This window comes from Phyllobates terribilis, unplaced genomic scaffold, assembly GCF_046119375.1.
Source record: "Phyllobates terribilis strain yellow unplaced genomic scaffold, ASM4611937v1 Scaffold_5__5_contigs__length_657084704, whole genome shotgun sequence".
NCBI lineage: Eukaryota > Metazoa > Chordata > Amphibia > Anura > Dendrobatidae > Phyllobates > Phyllobates terribilis.
In genome coordinates, this window is record NW_027362765.1 from 587,838,203 (window position 1) to 587,862,769 (window position 24,567).

A 24,567-nucleotide genomic window follows, 5' to 3' on the forward strand; every position below is an offset into this window, starting at 1 on the left:
TTCAACGGATATCAAGTGCTCCTTCAAGTGGGCTCTCCTCTACCTCAACTTCAACATCACAAATACTCCAGTCCTCAGAGGTGTCAACCCCATTCGCACTTGCTTCCTCACATCTCCCAAGTCTCCAGCTGCCCGTCTGAGTATGGGGTAACACAGAAGGTTGAGTCTGCACAGCTGTTTACTCATACTATAGCCTGGGAAATGGAGGTCTGCTCCAGAGCTTCTGTTAATCCAGACGAGGAAATGATCTGCCCTGATGCCCAGAATCTTTATGAGTCAGATCCAGGACCAGATGAAGAAGGTTCTGAGCATAATGTAGACCCTTGTTCGCAAACTGTAACTCCTGTTGGAGGAGACAATGATGAAGACGATGATGAGACTCAAATACCTTATTGGAGCGACAACTTGACTTTTCGGTCAGGGCAGGAAGAGGTTAGCTCTGAGGACGACGGGTGTGAGAACACACATGGTGATGATGACGAGGTTGGAGATCCCACTTACTGTCAACCCACAGTCAGCCAGTCGATGAGGTCAGCAGAGGAGGTGGAGGAGGATGTGACTAGCCCAGGGGATGGGGATGACTCGGTACCCGGGCCTTTGCCTGGCCTTTGGGATGTCGCGGTGGTCGGCTCCCGGGCCCGTACCCTGGGGTCACTCTATAAAAGGGTGGATAATTGTTAATTTTATAAGAGTTCGTGATGCCACCTGTGGTATCTGGTGAGAAGCACCAGCGCTGCAGCAGTCCACTGAGGCTGGTGATAAGGCAGCTCGATGGTATAGCTCCCCACAGGTGGAGCTAAGCCTCAGAAAAGCGTATGCAGGGGGAATGCAGGACAGGCGAGACCCAGCTGGGTCAGAGCAAGAACGGGAACGGACACGGTAGTCACTTCAGTACCTTTTACTGGTGGAAATTTAGGCACATCCCGGAGCACTGTAGGGTGAAGGGTGCATATCAGGATCCTCCACAATGAGCGGGTGTAGGGCCTCCTGTTTCTTGCCTCTGCGTAGTAAGTTTCTGACCTGCCTGGTGCTAGGCCTAACTTTGTCTCTGTCCTGCGCTGGCTGACCTTGTGGTAGGGCCTTGTCTTGGAGTTCACGCTCCCAGTATGTGGGGCCTAAGCATCTCCTGGCTCTGTTACGTATGAGCACCTTAGCGATCCTGGGACTTGAAGTTCTCCAGGGATTCCGGTTATGCCTTACTGGGTCATAGAGATCCCGGTAAGCTCGGATCCGGTGTCCGGTAAATGCTCCGGGGTGAGCTGGTTACGCTCCTCTGCCCCCTATGTACTAACTCTACACTCGCCTTCGGCCTACTCGGGCCCTCACTAGGCTATACACACTAACGGCAGCTTGCAGCGCTTCACCGATCTTATGGCGCCGGCACACCTTAAGCTCTAACTGGGCACCCTGAATCTAGCTAACGGAAGACTCGTGCTCCACTGCTGAACTATTAACTGAGTTCTCTAGACTAGACTAAGCTCCACTGCAGACTGACCTCTCTTAGGCTTCTCTACTGCAGGAACTCTTCAGAGGAACTGAACTGCCTAGCTCCACCTTCCCTATTTATATCCCTAACGGGCTCCCTCTGCTGGTCTGAGGTGGAAGGTGGGGATGTGTGAATGTTTATGGGGGCCTCTTGTGGAGGATTCCATCAATGCACTCTTCTAGGATCTGTGATACCAAGCGCAGCTGGGCGTCACAGATGCTATTGACGACGAGGTTAGGTTGCGCCTTCCTGGACAGAGACGGAGTACTGGAAGCACGTCAACAACTGCATCCTCAAACACAACTCTGCCTCTGACCACAAGTGGCTCTTCAGGTCGCATGGGCTCTAAGCATTGCATAGCCTGGGCATTTCTTCAGATCGATAATGATGACCCAACTCGTGTTATCTGTAATATTTGTCACCAAAAGCTAAGTAGAGGCCAAAAAATCCATAGTTTGAGTACTTCATGCATGAACCGTCACATGGATATGAAGCATATGTTGCAGTGGGAAGCTCACTGTGCTACAATACGGCCTAGCGGGCCGGGCCAACCACCGTCTGCCCCATCTTGTGCATCCGCGGCCTCTTCTTCCTCTGTGACTGGGGGGACAGCAGTCACACATGTTTTTGGATGCAGACCTGCCACCTCTTTACCCGCAAAAGCCAGTGTGATTGGCAAGTCATAATTTCATTTGGAAGTGGAAACACCAGCTGGTGTTGAGCGCTCTCCGACATCGAGAGCACCACCTTTGGATCAAGGCAACTTAACTTTTCCGCCTGCATCTTCCTCACAGACTGGCTAGTTTCCCGGGGACACCCTACTCAACCCCATCAAAGCACAACAGACAGCCCTCGGTCCCTCAGATGTGGACAAATAAAAGACCATTTCCTCCTAGCCATGACAAAGCTAAGAGGTTGAATTTCACCATCTGCAAGCTGTTGGCTACAGAAATGCTGCTTTTCCGCCTGGTGGACACAGAGGATTTTCGAGACCTTATGTCCGTCGCAGTGCCTCAGTACCAGATGCCCAGTCGGCACTACTTCTCAAAGAAAGGTGTGCCTGCGCTCCACCAGCATGCCGCATACAACATCACCGCTTCTTTGAGAAACTCTGTGTGTGACAGGGTGCATTTCACCACAGATACTTGGGCGAGTAGGCATGGACAGGGGCATTACATGTCGCTGACTGGGCACTGGCTAACTATGGTGACAGCAGGACAAGGGGCTGCTGTCCAAGTCTTGCCGTCCCGACGAGTTGTACGTCAATCCTCTTTATCTAGACGTTCCTCCACTGCTTCTGCCTCCTCAACCTCCTCTCGGTCCTCCACCTGCACCCAAAGCCTGTCTGGTAATGCCACCCACTTTGTAACTGCGCAGAAGGAATCCTGCACACCTCCTTACAATGCTGGCAGCAAGGCTCAACGGCATCAGGCGGTGCTTACTTTGAAATGTCTGGGAAATGTGAGTCACACAGCTGAGAAGTTGTGGTCAGCTCTGGAGACCCAGTTTCATGAATGGTTGTCTCCACTGGACCTGCAACCAGGGAAGTCCGTGTGTGACAATGCTGCAAACCTGGGTGCGGCCCTTCGCCGGGGCAATGTCACACACGTGCCTTGTATGGCTCACGTGTTGAACCTGGTTGTCCAGCAATTTTTAGCCCTCTATCCCGGACTAGATGGCCTTCTGCAGAGGGCACGGTCGCTGTGTGCTCACTTCCGCCGTTCGCATCCAGCAGCTCAATGACTTACATCTCTACAGAAGTCGTTGGGCCTGCCAGTTCACTGGCTGAAATGTGATGTGCCGACACGGTGGAATTCAACTCTGCACATGTTTCAGCGACTGTGGCAGCACTTACAAGCCCTGGTGCAATACGTTCTGACGTATAGCCTGGGCTAACGAGATCCAGAGGTGGGGCAAATTACGCTGCAGGAGTGGTCTCAGATCAGGGACCTATGAAGTTGACGCGCCCCCTGTGCTGTGGGGTACCTGGAGCCGAGCCGGTAGATGCTGGCGGTTGTAGTCACTGTGGCGGCGACCCGGTCCGTGACCCAGGGCGGTCAATCCAAGGGTCATTTTTATATATGGGTTTTATAATGTCCGACTATGCCACCTGTGGAGTGCTGCCAAAGGGGCTGCTGCTGCGGAGCAGTCCTCTGAAGCTGGTGGTTTTGCAGCAATGGTATTATTACTCACCACAGGAAGAGTGTAGCTTCAGGGCAGTGTGGGTGGATGATGGTGGTTGTAGTGCAGGGAGACAGTAATGAACACAGAGTCCGTGTGATGCAGTCCCAAGATCTTTACTCACAATTGTTGCAGTCCAGATTACAGGTACCAGAGAAATCTCCCCCGTCGTGCTGTGCGTACTCAGTGAGGGGCTCAGTCCACCCCCAGATAGCTCCGGAGTACTTAGCAGGACCCCCTTCTGGATGTCCTTTCTCTAGCCTTCTCCCTGCACCTCACACCCAGTGACACTTCTTTCCGGTACCCTCGGGCCTTGGCGGGCGACGTGTGTACCGTCCCCTGGGTCCTATGTGGCTACCTTCTTACTGAGACTGGTGTGGACTTTGGCCTGCAGTACATGAAATGCTGCAGCCTCCGGTTTCTAGTTGAGCCTTGCTGTTTCTACGCTAGTTGAGGGACCGGTTCCCCTTATCTGGCCTGACCCCTCTACCTCCTGGTAGCAGCGGGAGTACGGGTGGCATTCTGCATGGCCCGTATCTTTAGGGTCCCTTCGGTTCCTGGAGCCTTCCTGCTCCCACTCCTCTCTTCTCTCCTTCAGTCCTGGGCCTCCCAGGCTAGGCCCGCCTCCGAAGCAGAGCTCATGCAGAGCCTCTGCTCCAGTCACTTCTCCTCCTCTGACTGGCTTGCTCTTTCTAAGATGGCTTCCTATTTATACTCTCCCTGTCATGTGCTCCCCTATGCTGCTTTCTCCACCCACACCCACTACATAGGACCCTCCCGCCAGCTAGGGACTAGTGTTGAGCTACCCCCGTAGTGTTCGAGTTCGGTTCGGTTCGTCGAACACCCGTGTGTTCGCCGAACTGTTCTTCGAACTGTTCGTCGAACACCTTCGAACACCGTTAAAACCAATGGCAGGCAAACAAAAACACATAGAAACACATAGAAAACACCTTCAAAGGTGTCCAAAAGCTGACAAACTGCTCTGAAGACACAACTAACACATGGAAAAGTGACAAGTACATATAGTCATGCGAAAAGAAAAGAGGTGGAGGAGTAAAAGGAGGGGGAGACACAGATATAGGCATGTCATGCCCTTCTAAAATCCAAAAAGTGAGAAGCCGACACGTTCAGTCCGCTCCTGCCCGTTCCACCTCCGTGTCGTCGTTTTTGTGCCAGAGCCGCGGTGAACCCTGACGGCCAGCCCCCCTCTCCCAATACTGGTGCCTGTCCGCTGGTGGGTCGAGCGAGCCCCCCTGTGGTGGAGGCAGCTCTAAGCTTTTTAATTTAAATTATCTCTCTAATTTGAATGAATACACTTTAAATCCATTTACAAGGATCTATTGGAGGGCAAGTCTCTTGCCAGCAGCCGCGTAATTCCATCTCCAGTAGCATCCACTAAAGCTGCTGCAGTTAAAAAGCTTTTATAAGGATCGAGCTCGGCTGTCCACCGCAAGGCATCCTACTGCCAGTCCCAGCCCCTATGCCTTGGGGTGCCTCCTGATGCTCTTCACTGAGTATCCCGTGGTCCCGAAGCATTTCCTTTGAAAAAATTAAGTGTCAAAACTACAGGTGGTGTAGCTTGCTTAACAGCAGGGATAATCCGCTGACTAGCAGACACTGCTACTAGGCACAAAGTATTTCCTGTGCTAGATGCAGTTAAAAATTTGTATTTAGATACTCTCGTTGGATGCTGAGAAAGCATTCCATAGAGTCTCCTGGCACGCCATATATGATTCTCTTAAAAAGCTTGGGGTAGGGGTCTAGGGGACCCTTTTATAGCCAAAATCACGGCCCTGTATCGCAATACGTCACCAAGGCTGAAGATAAATGGAACTGTATTACCCTGAGGGCTCGGTTGCTACAGAGTTATTGCACCTCACCCAGAGGTGTGATATCTCACTCTCAGGTAAGGATGGAGTGTGGATCAGGACCCGACACCTGCATGCATTACACCACATTGCCGTGGGGCAGGGCGACCAATATGCCCCTGAGATGGGCACGACAGTCCCTGTCCCTGGCTGGAGTGGGGGGAGGGAACACTGAGGAAGGGGAACCCTGTAGTGCAGGATCAGGGAGGAAGCAGTTCCTGGGTGCATTGAGAAGGGAGTATAAAAGGTGGGCACCATCTTAGTTCAGTGCAGAGAAGTCTGAGCAGAAGTGGCAGGGAGCAGGGGCTCTGCATGAGCTCTGCTCCGGAGGCGGGCCTAGTAACAGAGACCCAGGCCTGGAAGAGGGAGAAGGAAGGAAGAGGAGTGGAGAAGGCTCCAGGAACGAGGAATGAAGGGATCCCAGGGGTGCGGACGGGCGAGTCGCCACCGCACGCCCGAATCCATCTGCGTGGAGGGGTCAGGCCAAAGGGGGAGACCGGTCCCCGAAACTAGTGGAGGCAGGAAACGACCCTAAGTTAGAAACCGGAGGCTGTGACATTTTATGTGGCGCAGCCCCTCGCTACACCCGCTAGGAAGGCACCACATAGGGTCAGGGAAACTGGCGCCAAGTTTACCAAGAGGAGGCCTGAGGCAGCCGGACAGAAGGGTTGGTAAGAAAGGACACACAAAGGGGGTCCTGTGAAGCGCTCCAAAGTTATCTGGGAGTTGTCTGAGCCCCTCACCTGGTGAGCACAGTACGACGTGGGCAGCCGTTACCCGCAGACGTGGTCTGGATAATAAGAACGGTGAGTAAAGGCCCTGGACTGCATCACTGACTCCGTGTCGTTACTGCTGCTGCCCTGCACCATCACCCCCATCCTCCGCATACACGGCCCTGAGGCTATACTCCTCCCGTGGGGAGTTATGCTACGCTCTGCTGCACCCACAACACCAGCCTCAGCGGTCTGCCTTGCAGCGGCGGTTCACTCTGACCGCAATCCACGGGTGGCGTAGTCGGACATTTAAATATCAAAACCACATAAATAGTTCCGCCACTGGTTTGACCGCCCTGAGCCATGGAACCGGGTCGCCGCCACAGAGACTACAACCACCAGCATCCACCAAAAAGGGTCCGGCTCCGGGTGTCCCAAGGCCCAGGGGGCGCGTCAGAACATTTTCATCACCTTTCACAATCACCAATGGGACAAGGCAGGGATGTTCTCTGTCCCCTCTCTTATACATCCTAGTGACGGAGCACCTGCTCTCATCAATTCGCCATAACCCCAATATTAGGTGGATTGAGGTGGGAGGCACCGAGTACAAGTGCTCTCTATTTGCTGATGATGTCCTAGTATATATCACTCAATCACATATATCCATCCATGCTGTTATGGCTGAAATAGATCACTTTGTTACATGGTCAAATTTTAAAATCAATGCAGCGAAGTCTGAGGCCCTCGATGTCTCCCTCCCCAAATCCATATAGGATTCCATCCAGTCCAACTTTCCCTTTGCCTGGCCCTCACAGGGTATCAAATACTTAGGAATTCCTATTCATAGAGACCTCTCCCATCTATGTTATCTTTATTTTGGGCCCTTTATTGAACAACTCCATACAGACCACGGTTGGCAAGTTAGAACTGTAAGATTCACTACGTGAACCACTGGTGTTTTGTGGAAAAGCACATGTACACTGTGTTCCAAATTATTATGCAAAAAGTGTTTAGGAGTGATAAGGGAAGAATTTGTTTGTTTGTCAGTTAAACTCATTGATGGTGATGTGTGTCAGGGCTCTTTATATCACTGTAAGCAATTGCAGACACCTGTGCTAATTAGTTTGACAGGTGTGTCCAATGAAAGGCAAGACTACTTAAGAAGGCTGTCTCACATTATTAAGCAGCCTACATTTTTTGCCAAAATGGGAAAGAAAAAGGATGTGTCGGCTGCTGAGAAGCAACAAATTGTGGAGTGTTTAGGTCAAGGCATGACTACAATCAACATTGTGCGATGATCAGGATGAAGTGTCTTGGCAATCAAGAAGTATGTAGCTGATTCACAGTACACACGTGTGCGTGCTGATAAGGGCAAATTGAGGACTCTTTCCTACAAGCAATTACGTCAGGTTGAAAGAGCAGCGGCAAAAAAGCCTTGTCATAGCAGCAGACAAGTTTTTGAAGCTGCTGGTGACTCCAACGTCCCCCGAACAACAAGATGCAGGGTCCTTCAGAGGTTTGCAGCTGTGCATACGCCATCCTGTTGACCTCCTCTATCCACTTCACACAAGCAGAAACAGCTCCAGTGGGCCAAACATTACATGAAGACTGATTTCAAAACTGTTTTGTTCACGGATGAGTGCCGTGCAGCGCTCGATGGTCCAGATGGATGGAGTGGAGGATGGCTGCTTGATGGACACCCCACGCAAACACGGCTACAGCGCCAACAAGGAGGAGGTGGAGTAATGTTTTGGGCTGGAATCATGGGGAGAGAGATTGTCGGCCCCTTTAGGATCCCTGAAGGCGATAAAGATGAACTCCATAATGTATGTGGATTTTCTTAAACAGCACTTCCTGCCATGGTTCAAGAAGAAGAACCGTGTATTTCACAGCAAGATCATTTTTTTGCATGATAATGCACCATCTCATGCTGCACATAAAACATGTGCATCTCTGGCTGATATGGGCATAAAAGGGGACAAACTTATGGTGTGACCCCCATGCTCCCCTGACCTCTACCCCATTCAGAACCTCTGGAGCATCATCAAAAGGAGTGTCTATGATGGCGGGAGGCAGTTCACATCTAAGCAACAGCTCTGGGAGGGTATTCTGTCCTCATGCAAAACAATTGAAGCAGAAACCATCCAAAACCTGACAAATTCAATGGATGAGAGAGTTCAGAAGCTCCTTTCGAACAAGGGGTCCTATGTGAAAATGTAACATCACCTAGAATAAAGTTTTGAGTTGAAAACTGTTTGATTTCAGTTTCTAATAACCTGCTAATGCTTATAATTTCAAAAATGACCATTTGTTTGGTCTTTATTAAAATGAAAAGGTTGATCGAAAAGTTTGGCGGATCTAAGAGTGTGGCAACCCAGTAGTCATGATTACTTCGAATTCTGACAATATGAGGGTCATGTTGCAGGTAGTGCAGCAAGAAGGCACTTATGTGTCTTGCGCATCTCGGAGCCCCAAAATTATTTTCTGGGCTAGATGCAGCTAAAAATTATTATTAATTTTAAATCTGGTGGAGCTTAGTATAGATGGCCTAATAGGATCAGTGCTGCACACTGCTACAAAGCCCAAATTATTTTCCAGCCAAGATACAGATAAACATGATTAGTAATTTTAAATCTGGTGGAGCTTATTATAGATGGCCTAATAGAATCAGTGCTGCACACTGCTACAAAGCCCAAATTATTTTCCAGCCAAGATACAGATAAACATGATTAGTAATTTGAAAGCTTAAAACGGTTGGTAGGGTGATTTTAACCAATCATCCATCTTTTACTCTCCCCAGGATGACACAGGGGTAGAAAAGTCATTTCGGATCCATGATTTGTTCATCTTTATGAACGTGAGTCTGTCTACATTATCAGTGGAGAGCCGCGTGCGCTTATCTGTCAGCACACCACCAGCAGCGCTGAACACACGTTCAGACAGAACGCTGGCTGCGGGGCATGACAAGATCTCCAAGGCATAAGTGGCTAGCTCCGGCCATTTATCCAGATTGGAAGCCCAAAAAGAGCAAGGGTCCAGTGACACAGTCATGGCTTCAATGTTTACTTGGAGATACTCCTGTACCATCGTCTCTAGGCGTTGACTATGTGTCAGACTTCTTGTCTCCTGTGGCCTTGCAAAGGATGGGCTAAAAAAGTGGTGAAATGATTGCGCAAAATTGATGTTACCAGCAGATACTGTGGTTCTGTTATGGTTTGAGTGCTGAACACTTGACGGTCCCACGGTTGGCAAGATGGAACTGTGAGATTCACTACGTGCACCACTGGTGTTTTGTGGAAAAGCACATGTAAGATTCTGCAACAGTCTCTGCTGATACTCCTGCATGCGTGCATCCCTTTCTATGGCAGGAATAATTTCTGCAAATTTACTTTTGTACCGGGGATCTAAAAGTGTGGCAACCCAGTAGTCAGGATTATTTCTAATTCTCCCAATTCGAGGGTCATGTTGCAGGTAGTGCAGCAAGAAGGCACTCATGTGTGTTGCGCATCCAGGAGCACCAAGTCCCTGTTGTGTTGGTGGCGAGGTAACAATCATGCTTCCTTCCTCTGTCCTCTCCCCCCAACCTCGCACAACAGAAATGTGATCAAGGTCTCCCTCATCTGATGAGTCTTCCATCAGTTCATCCTCCACTTCTTCCTGGGCTCCTGCACCTTCCTCACTAGTTTGGCTGCTACCATGCGCCCTGGTAAAACCATCTCCCCCACCCTCACATGCCTGCCGCCTTTGTGCTGCCGACCGTCTGGACCTTGCAGATGTTAGCTCTTCCGCATACAACTCCTCCTCCTCTACTTCCTCCACCTCCTCTTGTGCCACCACCTGACTCCGAATTCTGTTTAACATGTGCTCCAGCATGTAAATCACCGGAATAGTCATGCTGATAATGGCATCGTCAGCACTAAACATCTTCATCGCCATTTCAAAACTGTGCAGAAGGGTGCATAGGTCCCTGATCTGAGACCACTCCTCCAGCGTGATTTGACCCACGTCTGGATCTCGTTGGCCCAGACTATACGTCAGAACGTATTGCACCAGGGCTTGTCGGTGCTGCCACAGTCGCTGCAACATGTGCAGAGTTGAATTCCACCGGGTAGGCATATCGCATTTTAGCCGGTGAAGTGGCAGGCCCAACGACTTCTGTAGAGATGTAAGTCGCTGAGCTGCGGGATGCGAACGGCGGAAGTGAGCACACAGCGACCGTGCCCTCTGCAGAAGGCCATCTAGTCTGGGATAGTGGGCTAAAAATTGCTGGACAACCAGGTTCAACACGTGAGCCATACAAGGCACGTGTGTGACATTGCCCCGGCGAAGGGCCGCACCCAGGTTTGCAGCATTGTCGCACACGGCCTTCCCAGGTTTCAGGTCCAGTGGAGACAACCATTCATGAAATTGGTTCTCCAGAGCTGACCACAACTCCTCAGCTGTGTGACTCACATTTCCCAGACATTTCAAAGTAAAAACCGCCTGATGACGTTGAGCCCTACTGCCAGCATAGTAAGGAGGTGTGCAGGATCCCTTCTGCGCAGTTAGAAAGCTTGTGGCATGACCAGTCAGGCTTTGGGTGCAGGTGGAAGACCGAGAGGAGGTTGAGGAGGCAGAAGCAGTGGAGGAACTTTGACATAAAGAGGATTGACGCACAACTCGTGGGGACGGCAAGACTTGGACAGCAGCCCCTTGTCCTGCTGTCACCATAGTTACCCAGTGCCCAGTCAGCGACATGTAACGCCCCTGTCCATGCCTACTCGTCCAAGTGTCTGTGGTGAAATGCACCCTGTCACACACAGAGTTTCTCAAAGAAGCGGTGATGTTGTGTGCGACATGCTGGTGGAGCGCAGGCACACCTTTCTTTGAGAAGTAGTGCCGACTGGGCATCTGGTACTGGGGCACTGCGATGGACATAAGGTCTCGAAAATCCTCTGTGTCCACCAGGCGGAAAGGCAGCATTTCTGTAGCCAAGAGCTTGCAGATGGTGAAATTCAACCTCTTAGCTTTCTCATGGCTAGGAGGAAATGGTCTTTTACTTGTCCACATCTGAGGGACCGAGGGCTGGCTATTGTGCTTAGACGGGGTTGATAAGGGTGTCCCTGGCAAACTGCCGGTCTGTGAGGAAGATGCAGGCGGACATGTTAGGTTGCCTTGATCCAAAGGTGGTACTATCGATGTCGGACAGCGCTCAACACCAGCTGGTGTTACCACCTCCAAAGAAAATGATGACCTGCCAATCACGCTGGCTGTTGCGGGTAAAGAGGTGGCATGTCTGCGCCCCAAAACAGGTGTGACTGCTGTCCCCCCAGTCACAGAGGATGAAGAGGCCGCGGATGCACAAGATATGGCAGACGGTGGCTGGCCCGGCCGGCTAGGCCGCATTGTAGCACACTGAGCTTCCCACTGCAACTTATGCTTCATGTCCATGTGCCGGTTCATGCATGAAGTACTCAAACTATGTATTTTTTGGCCTCTACTTAGCTTTTGCTGACAAATGTTACAGATAACACGAGTTGGGTCATCTTTATCGATCTGAAAAAATGCCCAGGCTATGCAAGGCTTAGCACCCATGCGACCTGAAGAGCCACCACGACTTGTGGTGAGAGGCAGAGTTGTGTTTGAGGATGCAGTTGTTGACGTGCTTCCAGTACTACGTCTCTGTCCAGGAAGGCGCAACCTGACCTCGTCGTCACTAGCATCTTCCTCCACCTCCTCTGCTGACCTCATCTCTTGGCTGACTGTGGGTTGACAGTAAGTGGGATCTCCAACCTCATCATCATCACCCTGTGCGTTATCACACCCGTCATCCTCAGAGCCAACCTGTTCCTGCCCTGACAAAAAACTAAAGTTGTCGCTCCAATAAGGTATTTGAGTCTCATCATCGTCTTCCTCATTGTCTCCACCAACAGGAGTTACAGTTTGGGAATGAGGGTCTACATTATGGTCAGAACCTTCTGCTTCTGGTCCTGGAACCGACTCATAAAGATTCTGGGCATCAGTGCAGATCATTTCCTCGTCTGGATTCACAGAAGCGCTTGAGTCGACCTCTGATTCCCAGGCTATAGTATGAGTAAACAGCTCTGCAGACTCAACCATCTGTTCTACCTCATACTCAGACGGGCAGCTGGAGATTTGGGAGCTGTGAGGAAGCAAGTGCGATTGGGGTGACACCTTTGAGGACTGGAGTATTTGTGATGTTGAAGTTGATGTGGAGGAGAGCCCACTTAAAGGAGCACTTGATATCCGTTGAAGCACCTGCTGTTTTTGTGACTCATCTGGAATTTGTAGCGATTGGCGTGGCCGTAAGAAAGGGATCTTATCACATTGTCCGCTAAAAGAAGTAGACATTTTAGTTTGGCTGGAAGATGGTCTTTCTTCTGCAGATGTTACTGTTGCTTTAACACCTACCCCACGGACACAACCTTTTTTTTAGAGAAAGTCCCACACATTGCTAGAAGGCCAAATATTTTTTCAGAGCTAGATGCAGAAAAAAATTATATTCAGTTTGCAACCTGATGGAGGTCAGTATAGATGGACTAATAGAGAATGTCCCACACACTGCTAGAAGGCCAAATATTTTTTCAGAGCTAGATGCAGAAAAAAGTTATATTCAGTTTGCAACCTGATGGAGGTCAGTATAGATGGACTAATAGAGAAAGTCCCACACACTGCTAGAAGGCCAAATATTTTTTCAGAGCTAGATGCAGAAAAAAATTATATTCAGTTTGCAACCTGATGGAGGTCTGTATAGATGGATTAATAGAACAAGTCCCACACACAGCTAGAAGCCCAATATTTTTTCAGAGGTAGATGCAGAAAAAAATATATTCAGTTTGCAACCTGATGGAGGTCAGTATAGATGGACTAATACAACAAGTCCCACACACAGCTAGAAGCCCAATATTTTTTCAGAGCTAGATGCAGAAAAAAATTATATTCAATTTGCAACCTGATGGAGGTCAGTATAGATGGAGTAATAGAACAAGTCCCACACACAGCTAGAAGCCCAAATATTTTTTCAGAGCTAGATGCAGATAAATATTATTTTTAATTTGCAACCTGATGGAGGTCAGTATAGATGGACTAATAGAGAAAGTCCCACACACTGCTAGAAGGCCAAATATTTTTTCAGAGCTAGATGCAGAAAAAAATTATATTCAGTTTGCAACCTGATGGAGGTCTGTATAGATGGATTAATAGAACAAGTCCCACACACAGCTAGAAGCCCAATATTTTTTCAGAGGTAGATGCAGAAAAAAATATATTCAGTTTTCAACCTGATTGAGGTCAGTATAGATGGACTAATACAACAAGTCCCACACACAGCTACAAGCCCAATATTTTTTCAGAGGTAGATGCAGAAACAAATTATATTCAATTTGCAACCTGATGGAGGTCAGTATAGATGGACTAATAGAATGATGCTATGCCCAAAAGATTTTACTTCACAAGGTGCAGTAAAAAAATTGGTATTCTATACACAGGTGGTATATCTTGCAACACAGATAGGCTACTCCACTGACTAACACACTCTGCAATAGGCCAAAAAGGATTAGCTTTGCTAGATTCAGCCAAATGCTGTGAAAAAAACTTGCACAGCACTGGCACAGACCTGCCTGGCAAAAACTGATAGGAACTGATGTAACCTAGTCCTGAAAAGGACTCCAATTACAATTAGTCTTTACTCCCACAACCTATCTATTTAAGAGCACAGAACTGCCTGATAAAAATCGTAGGAAATGCTGTAACCTAGTCCTTAAAAGGACTGCAATCACAACTATTCCCTACTCCCATGCTATCTGTAGATTTGTGCGAAAATTGGCTTGAAATTAACAAGGTATAGCGCACACAGCAACAGCGGTGCCGTCTAACACGCAGCTGCAGCAGTGAGAAAATGGTGGCGACGGGGAAAATGGCTTCGTCTTATAGGGCAAGGACATGTGACATACACTGCCAATGACACATGCCCTTGCTTGTGTGAAAAAAAGCACTTCGCTCCGTGTGTGCGCTGCTGATAGGCTGACAGATTGCACCTCCCCACTGTAAATGCGGGAAAGAGAAAAAAAAATGGAGATCTTCATTATTCCTGCAGAGATCCATCCCCTGCCCCTCCCCCCACCCCGCTGTACACTCAAACTGCGTATTAACATTAATTTTCATCATTACTGAGAAAAAATCCAGTTATGATTTTGGTGCACGAACAGTTATCGAACATAACCTCGAACAGCCGAATTTTTCTCAAATCGTTTGTGTTCGCCGAACGGCTCGAACACCGCCCAAAACAGCTTGAATTTGAGATTGGCGAACAGTTCGAGTAGAACAACGCTCATCTCTACTAGGGACCTGGGACTGTGCTCTCCCTTAGGAGCAATCTCGCCCTATCCCCACTGCGGGCATGTGTTGGATGCAGGTGTTAGGGTACCGAGCCATACTCCTTCCTTACCTGAGGGTGAGATACCACACCTCTGGGTGAGATGCAGTACCTCTGTGTTAACTGAATCCTCAGGGGCGCCACACACCCTTATGCACAGTTTTGAAATGGCGACGAAGATGTTTAGTGCTGACGATGATGCCATTATCAGCATGACTATTCTGGTGATTTACATGCTGGAGCACACGTTAAACAGAATTCAGAGTCAGGTGATGGGACAAGAGGAGGTGGAGGAATTAGAGGAGGAGTCGTATGCGGAAGGGATAACATCTCCAAGGTCCAGACGGTCGGCAGCACCAAGGCGGCAGGCATGGGAGGGTGGGGGAGAGGGATTAACCAGGGCGCATGGTAGCAGCCAAACTGTTGAGGAAGGTGCAGGAGCCGAGGAAGAAGGGGAGGACGAACTGGCGATGGGCATGTAAGACTCATCAGATGAGGGAGGCCTTGATCACATTTTGGTTGTGTGAGGTTGGGGGGAGAGGGCAGAGGAAGGAAGCATGATTCTTACCTCGCTACCAACACAACAAGGACTTGGTCCTCCTGGATGCGCAAGACACATGAGTGCCATCTTGCTGCACTACCTGCAACATGACCCTTGGATTGTCAGAATTCGAAGTAATCCCGACTACTGGGTTGCCAGTGCCACACTCTTAGATCCCCGGTACAAAAGTAAATTTGCCTAAATAATTCCTGCCATAGAAAGGGATTCACGCATGCAGGAGTATCAGCAGAGGCTGTTGCAGAATCTTACATGTGCTTTTCCACAAAACACCAGTGGTGCACGTAGTGAATCTCACAGTTCTAACTTGCAAACCATGGGACTGTCGAGTCTTCATCACTCAAACCGTAACAGTAACATGGTATCTGCTGGTAACAGCAATTTTGTGTAATCGTTTCACCACTTTTTTAGACCATCCTTTGCAAGGCCATAGGAGAGAAGAAGTCAGGCACATAGTCAACGCCTAGAGAGGATGGTACAGGAGTATCTCCAAGTGAACATTGAAGCTATAACTGTGTCACTGGACCCTTACTCATTTTGGGCTTCCAATCTGGAAAAATGTCCGGAGCTCGCCACTCACGCCTTGGAGATCTTGTCATGCCCTCAAGCCAGCGTTCTCTCTGAACGTGTGTTCTGCGCTGCTGGTGGTGTGCTGAAAGATAAGCTCACGCGGCTGTCCACTGAGAATGTAGACAAACTCACGTTCATAAAGATGAACAAATCATGGATCTGCAAGGACTTTTCTACCCCTGTGTCATCCTGGGGAGACTAAAAGCTTGAGGATTTGGTAAAATCACCTCACCAACCGTTTTAAGCAACTCTGAGGCAATTGATGCCACTTAAGTGGTGTCTGTGCCCCAATTTTTGGAAAAAATGGAGACTCTTTTTGGAGTCCCCTTGCTTTGTTTTACGTGACGTTGTCATCATCAATTCCAGGTGGGTTGGGTCGCCCCCCCCCTTTTAACTGTAAGAAAGTACATACACTATGGCTTGGGGTAACACAGATGGTTGAGTCTGAAGAGTTGTTTACTCAGAGGTCTGCTCCAAAGCTTCAGTGTCTGCTAGTCAGCGTAGAATTTTTAACTGCATCTAGCCTAGGCAATACTTTGGGAGTAGTAGCCCAGCTGCGAAGCAAGCTACACCGCCTGTGTATCTAATAAGAATTTTTAAATGCATCTAGCTTAGTCAGACTGTGGGGACCCCCAACCAAACCCAGACGCTCAGCCCCACTACCACCCCACTTTCCTTGACAATACAATAATGTAACTCTTACAACTGGATGGGTGAGGATCGCTCACAGCTTTATTAACTCTTTATACTCATTCCATTAGAAAGGCATTTTATTTCTAAAATAATTCAGCTTGTTGCAGTGTGCCCTGGGTCTCCACACCGGCAAGTTGGCCAACAAGTGTAACTCTCCAACATGTCCTTTCTATTTCCAGGCCACGGAGGATCCGGCATAATTGTATGCAGGACTCTCACCCCCATCCATCACTCTTAACGCTTGTTCCACTCCGTCCTGGAGTCCTGACAGGAATATGTCCAGTCCAATATCCATTAAGTGAACACCGTCGGGCTGTATGAGGCCTGCTTTATCTCCTTCCAGTTGTCGGTGTTGTATCACTACACCGCCTCTGTCTCTTCTAAATTTTGCCATCCGAATATTTATTACCCGCCTTGTCCGTTCGATGGCCGTGATGTCTCGCGCACCTTGCCATACCGCTATCGGCACAATCTCTGACCATACTATAGTTAATTTTGTGAAAAATTCTCTGAAGCGCTCAGTGTCTAGTTTCATTATTTTCATTAGTTATGCACTCTTGTGATGACCTAGGTCATTTCCCTCGGCCTGTATAACTAAGATGACCAGACCTCTTGCCTCTCTCCCTACCTTGATTACCTCCATTAGTACCTGTGGCCATAGCAGGCCTATAATACCTCTCCAGTTGAAATATGTGTTATGAATCTTTAATTTCCTCCCGCCTGGGCGAACTTTCGCCCTTTTTTCTGCCTAATATATATACGAGTTGCCTATCACCCACACTGTTGGCTTAGCGTCACCTTTAAAAGAAACAAACTATGTTAGGATAACAAGTCCGGTCTTATGTATCTCGCCAAACACGTGGATCGCCATCTCCCTATCCTCTGAACTTCCGTTTCTGACAGTCCTGCTCTTGCTGCTTCCATGGCCTCGCCTATGTGGAATGAGTGTGTCCCGTAATCTTTGGGGTGGTTCCCTGCCGATGTTATGCATTTATTAAATATAGCTTGGAGCTGGCATCTTGATAATGGCGTTCCATCAATGTGTGATAGGAAGAAATTACTTTGTGAACTGATGGTTATATATGTTTTTACTATTGTTACCCGACTCAGTGTACCGTTTGTAGGTTGTAGAAGTCCCCAAGTGCCCCTGCCCGCTGGAACCGTTTTTGGTTGGTGTATGCGTAGACGTATTGCATTATTGGCTATGACTACGTCCTGGTGTAATAAGCCTCCACTGGTGGTAATTTTGGATTGAGGGACTAATTCGCTTATGCATAGCACCCCGAAGAAGGCGATCGCAAATGCAGTAGACAGTAGTGTTGCTTCAAATTGTGAGTGTCATGTTAATGGTGTTAGGGATATGATGTGAGAAATCAGTTTTAGTGACACGGGACGGAACGTCTACACTCCTGACTTGGCTGACCCCTTTTCCACCCTTTTATGGATTGTCTGATGATGAATCTTTTTGTCACATCTCCCCAATTCAGTAGTTGGAAGAGAAATACTACTCCGGTCAGACACCGCTGCGCTGACGCCCCTGATATGCCCCTCATCATTAGCTGGTGGAGAAATTCTATGGTGACTTGTAATCTGGCTTGTTCACATTGGTCAACCCGTCTGCCTGCTACTAGTCGTGTCCACTCTTCCCATGCCTTACCGTATGCTTGACACGTCGACGGGGCAACTGACGCTCTGATTAATGGCATCAACTATTCGCCACTAGATCCCATAGGGAGGGTGGGCAACTGTTGCCCGATGGGTGAGCGTTGGGAAGGAGCTCTGTGAAACTCTGCCAATTGAATTGTGATAAAGAGTTAGCAGCAGCTTTAGACCCCTCAGCATCGTGGCTAGCACGGACCCATACATTGTGTTTTAGGCACAGTAATGCTAGCCGACGTAGTAGGCCTAGCACTGGGAGAGACGATGATGCCATCTTATTAATGCAGTGCGCTAGGCTGGTGTTTTTTGTTATGAAGCGTATATTTTTGTTAGCCAGGAGCGCGCCCCATATTTCTATTGCTGCCACTATTGGGAAGAAAAATTATTTTCAGGGCTACATGCAGCTAAAAATTATTATTAATTTCAAAGCTGGTGGAGCTTGGTATAGATGGCCTAATACAATGACTACCACACACTGCTACTATGCCCAAAATTATTTTCCAGGCAAGATGCAGCTAAAAATTATTAGTAATTTGAAAGCTGGTGGAGCTTAGTATAGATGGCCTAATAGAATGAGTACCACACACTGCTACTATGCCCAAAATTATTTTCCAGGCAAGATGCAGCTAAAAATTATTAGTAATTTAAAAGCTGGTGGAGCTTAGTATAGATGGCCTAATAGAATGAGTACCACACACTGCTAATATGCCCAAAATTATTTTACAGGCAAGATGCAGCAAAAAATTATTATTAATTTTAAAGCTGGTGGAGCTAGGTAAAGATGGCCTAATACAATGAGTACCACACACTGCTACTATGCCCAAAATTATTTTCCAGGCAAGATGCAGCTAAAAATTATTAGTAATTTGAAAGCTGGTGGAGCTTAGTATAGATGGCCTAATAGAATGAGTACCACACACTGCTAATATGCCCAAAATTATTTTACAGGCAAGATGCAGCTAAAAATTATTATTAATTTCAAAGCTGGTGGAGCTTGGTATAGATGGCCTAATACAATGAGTTCCACACACTGCTACTATGCCCAAAATTATTTTCCAGGCAAGATGCAGCAAAAAATTATTAGTAATTTGAAAGCTGGTGGAGCTTAGTATAGATGGCCTTATAGAATGAGTACCACACACTGCTAATATGCCCAAAATTAGTTTACAGGCAAGATGCAGAAAAAAATATTATTAATTTCAAAGCTGGTGGAGCTTGGTATAGATGGCCTAATACAATGAGTACCACACATTGCTAATATGCCCAAAATTATTTTACAGGCAAGATGCAGCTAAAAATCATTATTAATTTCAAAGCTGGTGGAGCTTGGTATAGATGGCCTAATACAATGTGTACCACACACTGCTACTATGCCCAAAATTATTTTCCAGGCAAGATGCAGCTAAAAATTATTAGTAATTTGAAAGCTGATGGAGCTTAGTATACAGTAGATGGCCTAATAGAATGAGTACCACACACTGCTAATATGCCCAAAACTATTTTACAAACAAGATGCAGTTAAAAATTATTATTAATTTCAAAGCTGGTGGAGCTTGGTATAGATGGCCTAATACAATGAGTACCACACACTGCTAGTATGCCCAAAATTATTTTTCAGGCAAGATGCAGCTAAAAACTATTAGTAATTTTAAACCTGGTGGAGCTTAGTATAGATGGCCTAATAGAATGAGTACCACACACTGCTACTATGCCCAAAATTAGTTTACAGGCAAGATGCAGCTAAAAATTATTATTAATTTCAAAGCTGGTGGAGCTTGGTATAGATGGCCTAATACAATGAGTACCACACACTGCTACAAGCCCAAATATTTTTTCAGAGCTAGATGCAGATAAAAATTATTTTGAATTTGCAACCTGGTGGAGGTTAGTATAGATTGACTAATAGAATGATGCTATGCCCAAAAGGATTTACTTCACTAGGTGCAGTAAAAAAATTTGCATTCTATACACAGGTGGTGTAGCTTGCAACACAGATAGGCTACTCCACTGACTAACACACACTGCAAGAGGCCAAAAAGGATTTGGTTTGCTTGATGTAGCCAAATGCTGTGAAAAAAACTTGCACAGCACTGGCACCGACCTGCCTCGCAAAAAGTGATAGGAACTGATGTCACCTAGCCCTCAAAAGGACTGCAATTACAATTAGTCTTTACTCCCATCGTATCTATTTAAGAGCACAGACCTGCCTGATAAAAGTCGTAGGAAACGATGTAACCTAGTCCTCAAAAGAACTGCAATCTCAACTATTCACTACTCTTTACATTGTTAGTGGGATTTTCCTAAAGTATGTCAGCCGTTGGACTCACTGCATACCCTATAACTGTATAGCAGACCCTCTCCTTTCTAATGGGAACATGTCGTACTTGTCACTGTTGCCCTGCTCTATGTATCTTTTAATTCTTAGAGGGGTTTTTCCTAAAATTGGTCAGCCATTGGAATCACTACATACCCTAAAACTGTATAGCAGACCCTATCCTTTCTGATGGGAATTTGTTGTTACTGTGGCCCTGCTCTATGTGTCTTTAAATTGTTAGTGGGGTTTTTCTCAAATTTTGGCAGCCCTTGCAGTCACAGCATGAGAATTACCACTATAGGAGACCCGCTCCTTTCTAATGGGAACATTTTTTTTACAGTGATCCTCCTCTATGTCTCTTCAAAAGGGGTATTGGGTTGCGTCCAAATTTTTGGCAGCCCTTGCAGTCACTGCATATGCAATAAAAGTATAGGAGACCCACTTGTTAATAATGGGAACAGCAAAGCATAGCCGGCTGATGGCTCTCTAACAATAGCGACGGCGGACTGCTGGCCTTTTAAGAATAGTAAGGGCCGCTTGATGGCCCTAAAAAAATAGGCTTTGTGACTTTCAGAGTCCCTCCATCATGAATAAAACAGGATATGTCTGATGATGTGTCACACACCACATTGCCAGATAAGGTTGTAAAATGTTAAAATGACATTTCTCGGTGAATGCATTTGTCTTAAAAAATAACGTAAAAAAAACAGTAGGATCTTTCTTTAGTATAAAAAACAGCATCGCCAATGTAACTTCAATGTAATCACATTGCTTAGCTCCTGCACCTTCTACTCCATCTCCGAAATGACCACATCAGTCACAAGCTGAAAGCTGTTTGGGATCCGGGTGGTGGAACCTCTGTGCTGCGGTGCAAGGAGGGACCAGAGGGGCGTAACTAGGTATCAACTCGGACCGACCAAGGTCGAATGGTGGCTCAATCAACTCCGTGACAGGGAAGGACCGAGCAGAGGGACCAGGTGCTACTCTGGGACCGACCTTGTATGAGAACAGGTGACTCCCATGGGTCAGAAGGCAGGGACTGACCGGTACAGCAGATGAGCACGGCAGGCAGGCTGACGGGTGATCCGGGCAGATGGACTGGCAGACACGGCAGGTAACAAGCAGGAGCCTCACGGTAGGCTGGCTGGTAGGCACGGCATTTAACAGGCAGGTGCTTCTAGGTAAGCGAGCCTGCAGGCACGGCAGGTAACAGGCAGGTGCTTCTAGGTAAGCAGGCTGGCAGGCACGGCACGTAACAGGCAGGTGCTTTCAGGTAAGCAGGCGGGCAGAGCCCATAGACAGACTGGCGGACTGGACTGTAGACAGACTGACGGGCTGGAGAGTAGACAAGCTGGCGGACTGGACTTGTAGTCAGGCTGGCGGACTGGACTTGTAGTCTGGCTGGTGGACTGGACTTGTAATCTGGCTGGCGGACTGGACTTGTAGTCTGGCTGGCAGACTGGACTTGTAGTCAGGCCGGCGGGCTGGACTTGTAGTCAGGCCGGCGGGCTGGACTTGTAGTCAGGCCGGCGGGCTGGACTTGTAGTCTGGCTGGCGGGCTGGATTTGTAAACAGGCCGGCGGGCTGGACTTGTAGTCAGGCCGGCGGGCTGGACTTGTAGTCAGGCTGGCAGGCTGGACTTGTAGTCAGGCTGGCAGGCTGGACTTGTAGGCAGGCTGGCGGGCTGGACTGGTAGTCAGGCTGGCGGGCAGGATTTGTAGTCAGGCTGGCGGGCTGGACTGGTAGTCAGGCTAGCAGCGGGACCTGAGGGCTGAAGCAGAGTATAACACACAAAGCTACAACCTTGCACGGGCACCTCCATTTTGGAAGGTCCTACAGCCATTGGCCGGGGACTCCTTAGGACGGCGCGTGCCCCTTTAAGAGGGAGGGAGCGCGCGCGCTCGCCCTAAGCACTGTGCCCGGGAAGTTACGCGGGCCGGCAGCAACAGAGGCAGGAGCGCCGGAGGACGCCGGGCAGGAAGCGCGGCGGTAAGTGGGACGGCATCTCTGCCTGTCAGAGGGCAGAGACGTCGACACTACAAAAGCACTGCAGAATTGCCTTGGCCAAGCGGCAGCAGGCTGTGCTGAAGATATCATGCTTAATGCTTAGGTGACAAACTGCCCAGCGCTGCAGAGTTGTTGAAAGCTGTAACACAGCAGCCTGATCTGTGGCTCTCACCGCTGAACATACAGACAGGCATGGTCGTGTGTGACAATGGGTGTAACCTTGTCACAGAGAAATGACAGCCGGAGTAGATACGGTTTCCCTCTATGCCAGTCCTTTCACTGAGCTAAAGAATATGGCTGTGGTGAAATACAACTCCCACTGAGAAGCTGTTTCAGATTGAAAAACATTGTGCCCACCAGAGGATTTGATTCTGAGGGTTCACCTTTTTCCCCTGCTCAAGAGCCCCATAGCAGCTGTAAAGTTAGCGCTATCATGATTCTCTGGTGGGACCATCCAAACCCTGCCGAGAAGCAGCCCTGGTTAAGTAAAGTGTGGGGGAAGGTTCCCAGACACTGACTACTTTTTTAATGTGGATAAGATGTGTTTATGCATGTTATTTCTCAAACCGCATTGCAGATCAGGCCATTGCTCAACTCTGTAGTCATGAAATTAAATGTGCAAAGAAAGATGTGTGTGTGTCAAAGCACCACCGACAAGTGCGAGTTGATGTTGGACGGGCTTGCATTGCTTCTGAAACAAGCTGCATTAGAGGACTTCCTGGGAGAAATGACACCTAGAGTAGATATGGTTTCCCTCTATGCCAGTCCTTTCACCGAGCTAAAGAATATGGCTGTGGTGAAATACAACTCTCAGCAAAATAGCTGTAGACTGGCTCCATACCGTCCCTGGCCATATTCACCTGTCCACGTGTTTGTGGTTAGGTGGTACTTCCCAGTAAGTGCACTGGGGAAGGCACGGGTAATGTTGTGGGACCCCTGCTTGTGGAAGGCGGAGACGATACCGGGAGAAATAGTGGTGGCTGGGGACCGAGTATGGACACCCGGCCGCCGCCAGCATGAGGTTATGAAAAGCTTCTGCCTCCAGCAGCCTTAAAGGCCACATTTCAAGTGAAATCAGCTTTAGAGGACTTCCTGGGAGAAATGACAGCTGGGCAGATATGGTTTCTCAAGTCCTTTCACTAAGCTAAAGAATATAGCTGTGGTGAAATACAACTCAGCAAAAAAAGCTGTGGACTGTCTCTGTACCGTCCATGGCCACATTCACTAGTCCACGTGTTTGTGGTTAGGTGATCCTTACCACTAAGTGCACTGGGGAGGGCACGGGTAATGTTGTGGGACCCATGCTTGTGGAATCCAGCAATCCATAAAATTGCAATCTATAAGATTCCTTCACTGGCTCCCAATTGCCCAGCGTATCCAGTTAAAACTACTAACACTGAGGTACAAAGCCATCCATAACCTTTCTTCTCCGTATATCTCTGAACTAATCTCCTGATATTTTGCCTTACATAATCTCTGGTCCTCCCAAGACCTCCTTCTCTACACACTTATTTGTTCCTCACCCAATCGCCTCCAATACTTTTACCAAATATCTCCCATTCTCTGGAATTCTGTGCCTCAACACGTCCGATTAGCTACCACATTTGGATCCTTCAGAAACAACCTGAAAACCCATCTCTTCAATACAGTCTACAGCCTGCCATTGCCTCGCTGCCACCTCAACACCACCGGAGCTAATGCAACTGCACGACATCCTGTCTCCTTCCCCACCATCCTGTAGAATGTAAGGCTGTAAGTGCAGGGTCTATAAAACTTAAGATGGCAATATGGCAAAGCCCAGTTATGTTGTCCCTCTGATATGTAACAATAACAAACAGGTCATGCTGGGGAAACTTGCTCCTAATGCCACTCAGTGTCTTCAATTCCTTTGTGAGAAACTAATGTTTGCTCAGCCAGTCTAACAATTAAAATTCCGGAGGTACGGAAACTGTGGATGGCTTTTTCTTCTGGTACTGGGTGCTAGTGCCATTCACTGGATATTTCTGGTAGGTTGGAGACAAGCTCATTCCCCCAGAAAAGTGCCATCAAGCTAAGGAGATGGTGACTTCTATCATCTTAAATGAGTTTGCTCGTTGTCTAGGAGTCTGGCTTTTATACTAAAGATCCTGCTCATTTTTATAGT